The 8,255-nt window shown below is 38.2% G+C and overlaps 1 long non-coding RNA gene across 1 annotated transcript; it reads left to right on the top strand.

Moving 5' to 3' along the window:
• The first annotated feature begins 4,110 nt into the window (after window positions 1–4,110).
• LOC112206476 (uncharacterized) lies at window positions 4,111–6,583 on the top strand. The gene is made up of 2 exons (XR_002940844.2): window positions 4,111–4,279; window positions 6,328–6,583. It is a non-coding gene; the product is annotated as an uncharacterized LOC112206476 (long non-coding RNA).
• Window positions 6,584–8,255: the final 1,672 nt, after the last annotated feature.

Genomic DNA, 8,255 nt, shown 5'->3' on the forward strand with positions numbered 1-8,255 from the left:
CCACATAGGAAAGTGGAATTAAGCTCTATGTCCTGGAAGGAATAATCTCTACCTATACTATTTGGAATGTTTCTGTAAAGAAGATTTGCTTGTTCTTCCCATTTACTTATTCATATCATTGTGTACTTGTGGGTTAATAATACTTTGGGGATTACAATCCAATGCTCTCATTATTATTTCTTGCTCAAATCATTCTAGCTTTGGCCCTGGGAGTTCTTTTGACATATCTCCATCCTTCTTTTTTATTAACTTTTTTTTTTCTTTTTACAATTTCTTTCTTTTGTCTAGAAACAGTTATTTCTCCAAGAAGCCCTGGTTCCTTTTATTGTAGAATGGTATTTAGAAATCAAGATCTGGGTACCAGGTGTGCTCATTGCTACTGAGGTATCAGTGCTCTCAGGTCATCTCAGGAGATAGGGCTAGACTAGATGTATATTAACCCATGTATAAACACATATCTACATTTACTTCACATTTACCTATTGGTATATATGTTAAAATAAATCAAGCTGACATCTCCAAATTTAAGCCACCACAATGGGAATTATTCCAGCCTTCCCACACCCCCACCCCTGCACCTCTACCTGCTTATTTGCAACTTTTTTCTCTAATAGTAAGCAAGTGAGCTCCCTTTATCTACAAGTTATTTTACACATTTTTTCAACCTTACTGAACATGTAAATTAATTTCAGAATTTATAACCCATACCCCTATGAGAAACAAATTTACCAATCAGAGTACAGTGTTTATGCACAGTTTTTTGTTTGTTTTTGTCTTTAGCTTTACAATGTCGGCCCAAACACCATTTTTACAAAGTTATTTACATTGGCTCCTTTTTCCTCTCCTCTTCATTATGCTGTATATTTGTAATGTATTTGTAATTCAAAGATTGTATATTTAGATACAATCTTCATTCCATCCTGGGACCCCCAATATTCTGGTTGATTTTTTAAAATTTTGAATACAAAAACACTCACTCTTTGTAATGTATTGTTCTATGGGTTTTGACAAATCCATAGAGTCATGTATCCACCAAAACATTATCAGAAAGAATGGTTTCATCACCCTAAAAATTCTCCTCTGTTGCTGCTTTTTAGTTAACCCCCTCCTTCCTCCATCTCCTGGCAACCAGTGATCTGTTTTCTGTCCCTATAGTTTTCCTTTTTCCATAATATCATGCAAATGAAATTAATTATACACTATGTGGCCTTTTGGTTTTGCCTTCTTTCACACAGAAAAATATACTGAAGATTTTTCATGCTATTGCATAAATCAATCAGCTCATCCTTTATTTGTTTTAATATTCCATTAGATGGGTGTACCATTCACTCATCTGTTGAAAGACATCTTGATTTTTGTCACTTTTTAGTGGTTTTGAATAAACCATTAATGTACAGACTTGTGTGTAAACATGAGTTTTCAATTCACTTGGGTGAATCCCTAAGAGTGGAATTTGGGGTTATATGTTAGGTATATGTTTAACTATATTAGAAACAAACTGTCTACCAAAGTGGTTATATCATTTTGCATCCCTACCAGCAATGAATGAGAACTCCTGTTGCTCCGCATTCATGTCAGCATTTGCTATTGTCAATTTTTATGGTTTTAATAATTCTAATAGGTGTGTATGGTATCATTGTGGTTTTAAGTCACATTTATTTAATGGCAAAAGGTATAGAACATCTTTTCATATACACATTTGTCATCATTATATCTTCTTTTGGGGAAGTGTCTGTTTATATATTTTTGCCAATTTTAGAATTGCATAGTTTTTCTTAAAAAAATCAATTTTAATAAATATTTTCCTTACCCTTATGGCTTTTTATGCAAATTTAAAAATCTTTTGCATACCCATTTGCCAATGGGGAAGATACTACAATTGATTTTCATTACTCATGGGAGTTAAGTTCTATAAAGTCAGCACAAACACTGAATTAATTCCTACTGAACCATTGTTCCTAGGGGAAATACAGTATATATACAGGCCTGGCCCAGTGGCTCACACCTGTAATCCCAGCACTTTGGGAGGCCAAGGTGGGTGGATCTGGAGCTCAGGAGTCCAAGACCAGCCTGGGCAACATGTTGAAACCCCTTCTCTACTAAAAATGTAAAAAAATTAGCCCGGAGTGGTGGTGAATGCCTATAAACCCAGCTACTAGGGAGGCTGAGGCACAAGAATCGCTTGAACCCAGGAAGCAAAGGCTGCAGTGAGCCAAGATTGCCCCACTGAACTCCAGTTTCAAAAACAAAACAACAACAACAACAAATACATATATCTCACATAGCTTATTGCCTTATTGCCAAAAACCAACACATTCTGATATTAATAGATTCTATTTTCTTTATTTTACAAAAGACAACATGAGATCCAAAAGTGTTAGGTGGTTGGCCAGACGCCCTCCACTCACAGATGCCAGAGTTGGGATTCAAACCCCGCCAAATGGTCCCCAGAGCAGGACCTTCTTGCACTACCCTGTGCTGCCCCCTACCGTCCCTGTCCTCTGGCCAGCTTTGCATGAGATGGGAAAGAAGGTCCTTGCTGGACCTTAGCCGGAAGGTACTGGTAGAGCGACTCAAATTTTTCGCTACTCTGCGATGTCCGCGAATGATTACAAAAGCACTAGCAGTATTGATTTTGAAGTTGCAAATAACTTTTAGCAACTACAGAATTTGTGAACAAGAGGATGGAATGTACTTTGACAGTTTTGGAAACCTACACAGGAAAAAGATAAACAGTTGTTCTAACTTAGAGCCTTACCTTGAATAAGGAAGTTAAATGGAGGCAAAAGCATTAAAAATATACAGATGCTCCTCTACTTAGGATGGAGTTACATCACGGATAAACCCACCATAAGTTGAAAATATTGAGGGTCGAAGACAATCTACCGAACATCATAGCTTAACCTAACCTACTTTAAACATGCTCAGAAGACTTTACATTAGCCTACCATTGGGCAAAATCATCTAACACAAAGGCTATTTCAAAAGAGTTGAATACTTTATATAATTTATTAAATACTGCACTGAAAGTGAAAAACGGAATGGCCGTATGGGTACCATCATAAAGTCGAAAAATTGTTAAATCGAACCATCTTAAGTGAGGGACCATTTACATATCAATCTCATTCCTGTCCATGGCACTTTGCCTCCTGGTTTTCATATATCTTGCATTATGTCCTTTTTAAGTAATGCAAAACTTAGTTTGATCTATTATATACTGTTTAACACCAATATTAAAATGTTAATATTAACATCTGATCTATAGTCATCTGATCTAATGAATCAAAGCTTCTATCTTTGAAAAGTAGAGACATCATGTACTTGCCTCTGTAGTCAGTCAGTTTCATGTTTAAAGGAATTGCCACAGCAGTGCTCCCGCTGTCAGAATCATTATCTCCCTTGAATTTTGGAGCCAATATGCCCCAGATCTTTTATTTTTCCTAAAGCACAAGAACTACATCTATTAGCAATGGAGTGACTAGGGATGACTCGAATGCACAGAAGCTGATTGATGGAGCATGGTGCATCCCTTAATTAAGCAGAAGCTACTAATAAAAATGAACTTACTGGATGATTTGTGGGGTCCTAGCCATAGCCATATGTGTCTCACAGCAATAGGAAACAGGAGTGACACCAGGCTGCTACCAGCCATTAATGGAGATGAGCATTTTTTTTGTAAAGGTGGTAGAACTTTGTGTCTGCTTTTGGCTTTGCAGAATGAAAATTGAAAGCACCTGGCATAACAGGTTGTCTTATTATTCTTCCCTGGCTTAGAAGCTCTGACATCTGCCCCTTACTTCTGCCCTCCCTCCACCAGGAAACATGGGACAGGTCTAAGTGAAGCTCTCCTTAGTTTCCCCAAGGCTTTGGAGTGGGGCTGGGTGGAAGGAGCAAAAGGGCTAGGGAGAGTGAGGGACTGGAAGGGTAAACTGGCTTGTGTGCACTCAATTAATATATTCCACGGAAGGGCACACTGCTTGTCCTGAGAAAATTATTATTCCAGAGAAATACTTCAGTGTAGTCAGATTACATTAGCCTTCTCTTCAAGGAGCTCCTCCAATCTCACTTCCTCTATGACATCATAAGGCAGCACAAGCCCGATGCAGACACCTGCCCTTCGGCTAGCACCCCAGCTGACACTAGCACACAGTGCCAATGTCTGATGTCCTGCCCTCCACTCCTAAGTGTTCTTTCTTTCTCCGTTGTCATATCTGGGGACCAGATAAGCTCATGCCTACCAATTCCTGCATCAGTCATTTCCATGGCGAGGTCTTAGATGGTAGGTTCCAGCATCAGCATTCTCAGGGACACCTTCCCTGACTCCCTTATGTCAAATTCTAACCCTTCTCCCAATACCTCTCCTTACCCTTTAGCACTCTCTATATACATTTACTTAGAACTTCTTACTGTCTATGTACATTTTACTTTAGTTTTTATTCTCTCTCTCTCTCTCTCTGTCATCAAAATGTAAGCTCTGAGATTGGGGATTTGAGTTTGCTTTCACCTCTACTATACTCCTGGTTTATAGAACAGTGCCTGGCATAGAAGGGACTCAGTAAATATTTGTTGAATGTAATAAATAAATAAACTTTCCTTAGAGTAATTTTCCAAAGGAAGGAGATATATCTATTTAGTTCACATTATCTAAGCCCTTGAAATACATGAATTTTTATTAAAATGCCTACCCATTCCTGCCTCAGTCATCACCACAGCAAGGTCTTAGATGGTGTTAGTACCTTTGGCACCTTAGATTTAGCCAATATGGGGATTTGACTTTCCTTTGTGGTAGGTGCTAAATATTTAGAATGGTAGGTCTGCTGCTGCTTCTAATGTCAGGAAGTTTAGCCATTGTGTTTTTTTTTTTTCTTATTCAGACCCTTTCTTCACAGTCAAATCTTCTAGAAAGCCCTTTATTGACTCTCAGGCATAAAGGTACATAGAAATCAAAATCCATCAATTTTTTTTTCCAACCTTAAGATCAGGATACCATCTGGCTGTTTAGAGCATTCTGTGTCTGTGTAAAGTCCTGAAGCTGAATTAATGTCAACATTCTTTGGAATGAAGCTTCTTTTGTTTTGTTTTTGTATACCGGTGGCTAATATAAACAATACATATTCATAAATGCTGATGAGGTGGTAGATCTGACATGGTCTCCAAAGAGCAGCAGGACAAGTGTGGGTTGGTTGGAAAATGGAGGGACAGTCGTAAATGTATGTGTCCTTCCATCAGGGATGACAGTGCTGTTCTCTGGGCCATTTTCTTTTTGAAGGCCACATTTCCTAGAGTGCATTGGTAGTGAAATTTAGGTCTTTTTGACTTTCATTGGACTTTGCTCTATTTATTTATTTTTTTTGCGAAGAAATCATATGACAAATGTTTCTTCACTGTTTATTATATAAAGGACACTGGATGAGGGACCAGGAACACAGAGCCACACACGGTCCTATTCTCTCAACCGAGAATCACATACTGAATTTTATTTGGGGTCCAGCAAGTATTAAAGAAGGATATTTGGAGAATGTTAATAAAATATCTCTGAGCGGCTTGTAGTCTTGGTAAGAAAGTGAAAATTACATTCAGAAAATTACAGGTGAACAATGTAAGAAAAAATACAGATTGACTACTGTCTTTGGTAGCTCTAGCATTTAAATCTCAGGGTTTGGAGAAGGAAAAGAGACAATATGCATCACACTATGCAGGCAGGCCATTTTAGGAGATTTTTAAAAAGTGTAATCTCTGGTCTCTCCAATGGCTTACACTCCAATCCAGAAATAAAATGACCTGAATAGATTATTTTTACATAGCTTTTAACACAAAAACTCTCAAACTGTTTTTAATCTCTTCCATTTATCTTGAAACCTTTTTAAAAGAAGAAAGAGAAGAAAAGAGAAAGTCAGTGGTGCTTCTAGTATAAAAGCTATGAAAAGCTTGCACCCTAAAGCCTATGTTATTGCAGATACAGTAAGGGGCAGTTTTCTTCCTATATCAGCAAAGCTAGAAAACAATATTCTAGACTCATAGCAGTCAGCAAACTTTTCCTGTAAAGGTCTATACAGTAAAAATTTCAGGCTTCGTGGGACATACAGTCTCTGCTGCAAGTACTGGTCTTGCCACTGTTGTGCAAAAGACGCCATAGACTTTAAGTAAATGCAAAAGCTTGACTCATAAAACTTTATTTACAAAAACAGGCAGCTGTCCAGATTTGCAAGCAATGCCTCTCAAACTTGAATGGGCATATGAATCACTCCAAGGATCTTGTGAAAATGCAGATTTAGATTCTGTAGGTGTGCACTGGGACCTGATTTTGTATCTCTAACAACCTTCCAGATGCAGTGCTGATGTTCCTGGTAACTAGACTCAAGAGAGCACACAGATAAAGGCAACCAGGAAAAGGTTTCTGATCCCCAAACTACTATACTTACATCATTTGACTGCTTAAATGGGGTGCTAGCTTCTCAAAAGCAGTCAACAAGCTCATATTAAGAATGTATTTAACATTACTTCTTCCATGCATCTTTGATGATCTGTGTTTGTGTCCTGAAATTTAGTGAATTAAATGTTAATTTTGCTTAGACCAAGAGCAGTTCTTCCCTGGTGATCTTCTGTCATTCTCTGGTAATAAATGAGCTCTTAAATTAATGGGATTGGTCTAGAATTACACAAAGTATGAAATGGTCATCACATCTCACTTTCCATGATGATTTTTAATGATAAATTGTCCTAGTCTACTCCAGGAATAACGATTTCTGATGATAGCCTCCTATGCCATTTGTAAAGATGCCATTCTATAAAAGCAGTGACAGAGGCAGCAGTCAGCAGCAAGCTGTTGTAACATTAGTCGATATTAATTGGCCTTGCCCAATGCTGAATCAAGCTTACCTGCTCAACTAGGTACTGAATGCTTTGCTTTTTGAGTAGAAAATGTCTTTCTCTGAAGGCATGGCAATTGTGGCTTTCAAATTCATTTTAGCTTCCTGTGAGCAGAAGCCTACTCCTACAGAGAGCTGGAACCTAGCTCAAAACATAACTTTATGTTCTAGCATTTCTCATCCCAAATAACTCGGGTACAATACTCCAAAATTAATCCACCTTCAAGCTGAAGCTTAAACTGAAGTGCCATAAATACGCTGTGTCTACTAAAACATTCTAATCTGCTTTTGGAGCCTGAGCCACTGAGTTTATTTTGGATATGGTTTAATTTCTGAGCTTAGGGGTGTTACAACAAAAACGGCATCTTTGTAAGGTCAGCTCTAAACTTAAACTACCCAGAAAGATAAAGAAATGCACTTTCTGATTTTTTTCCTAGACAAGGAGACTCCATAAACCTTGATAACTATTTTAGTTTTCCATCTACTTCTTAGTTAGCAAATTGTCCTCAAATTGAACCTAAATTCTTCTTGCTGCAATAGAAACCCGTGTCCCTTTTTTTCTTATTTCGAACAGCTGCTAAACACTACTTATCCAGTAGCAATTAGCCTGAACTAATTTTCAAAGTCTCCTGAGAGGCACTCATTTTCCAGAGATTTGGGTGGGGATTCTAGGCGGGGTAGAAGGGCCAGGAGCTGGTGGGAACGTGGCTTGAAAAACACCATTTGTCTTTACAAGCAGAATGCGGAGATAAAGAAAACTATTACCTGATTGTAAGAAATACACAAAAATGTGTCCTTGCTTTACACTCTGGTATTTCTTAAACATTTACTGAATTAGAATGTCTTTAGAGCTTACTCTTCTTTTTTGTTGTTTAATTAAAAATTTAAATTGCTGTAGCATTTTAAAGCTGGGAATTATTTTGGTCCATTTTTGCCGTCACCTCGGTTTATAGATGAAGACAATCAGGAAAAGACAGAAGTTAAATGGTGAAGAGCAAAGGATTAACTCAGGGCTGTTCACACTCTGCATATTTCAAGGAAGGTTTGGGCCTTGCCAGGCTCCCGGGAGGCAACCTATAAGCCTTAAAATGTCCTGCCTGATAAGAGTATCTTTGTTTACCTGGGGACTTTGACCATGCCACAGAGTCTGTGCTAATGATGTGATTTATGGTGGGGGCCTTGAACCATGCCAGAGAGCCATAGACTCCATGCTAACAATGTGATTTATGGCAGGAGCCTTGGGCTATGTGCTATCAACTTGACCTCTGGTGGGCTGGAGAATAAGGTCAGCCACATAGGTGGTCAGCAATGCATATGTAACTGGCCCCCAGTAAAAACCCTGGACACTAAAGCTCAAATGAATGTTCCTGGTTGACAATGCTTCCT

The sequence above is a fragment of the Pan troglodytes genome, chromosome 1, assembly GCF_028858775.2.
Source record: "Pan troglodytes isolate AG18354 chromosome 1, NHGRI_mPanTro3-v2.0_pri, whole genome shotgun sequence".
Classification (NCBI taxonomy): Eukaryota; Metazoa; Chordata; class Mammalia; order Primates; family Hominidae; genus Pan; species Pan troglodytes.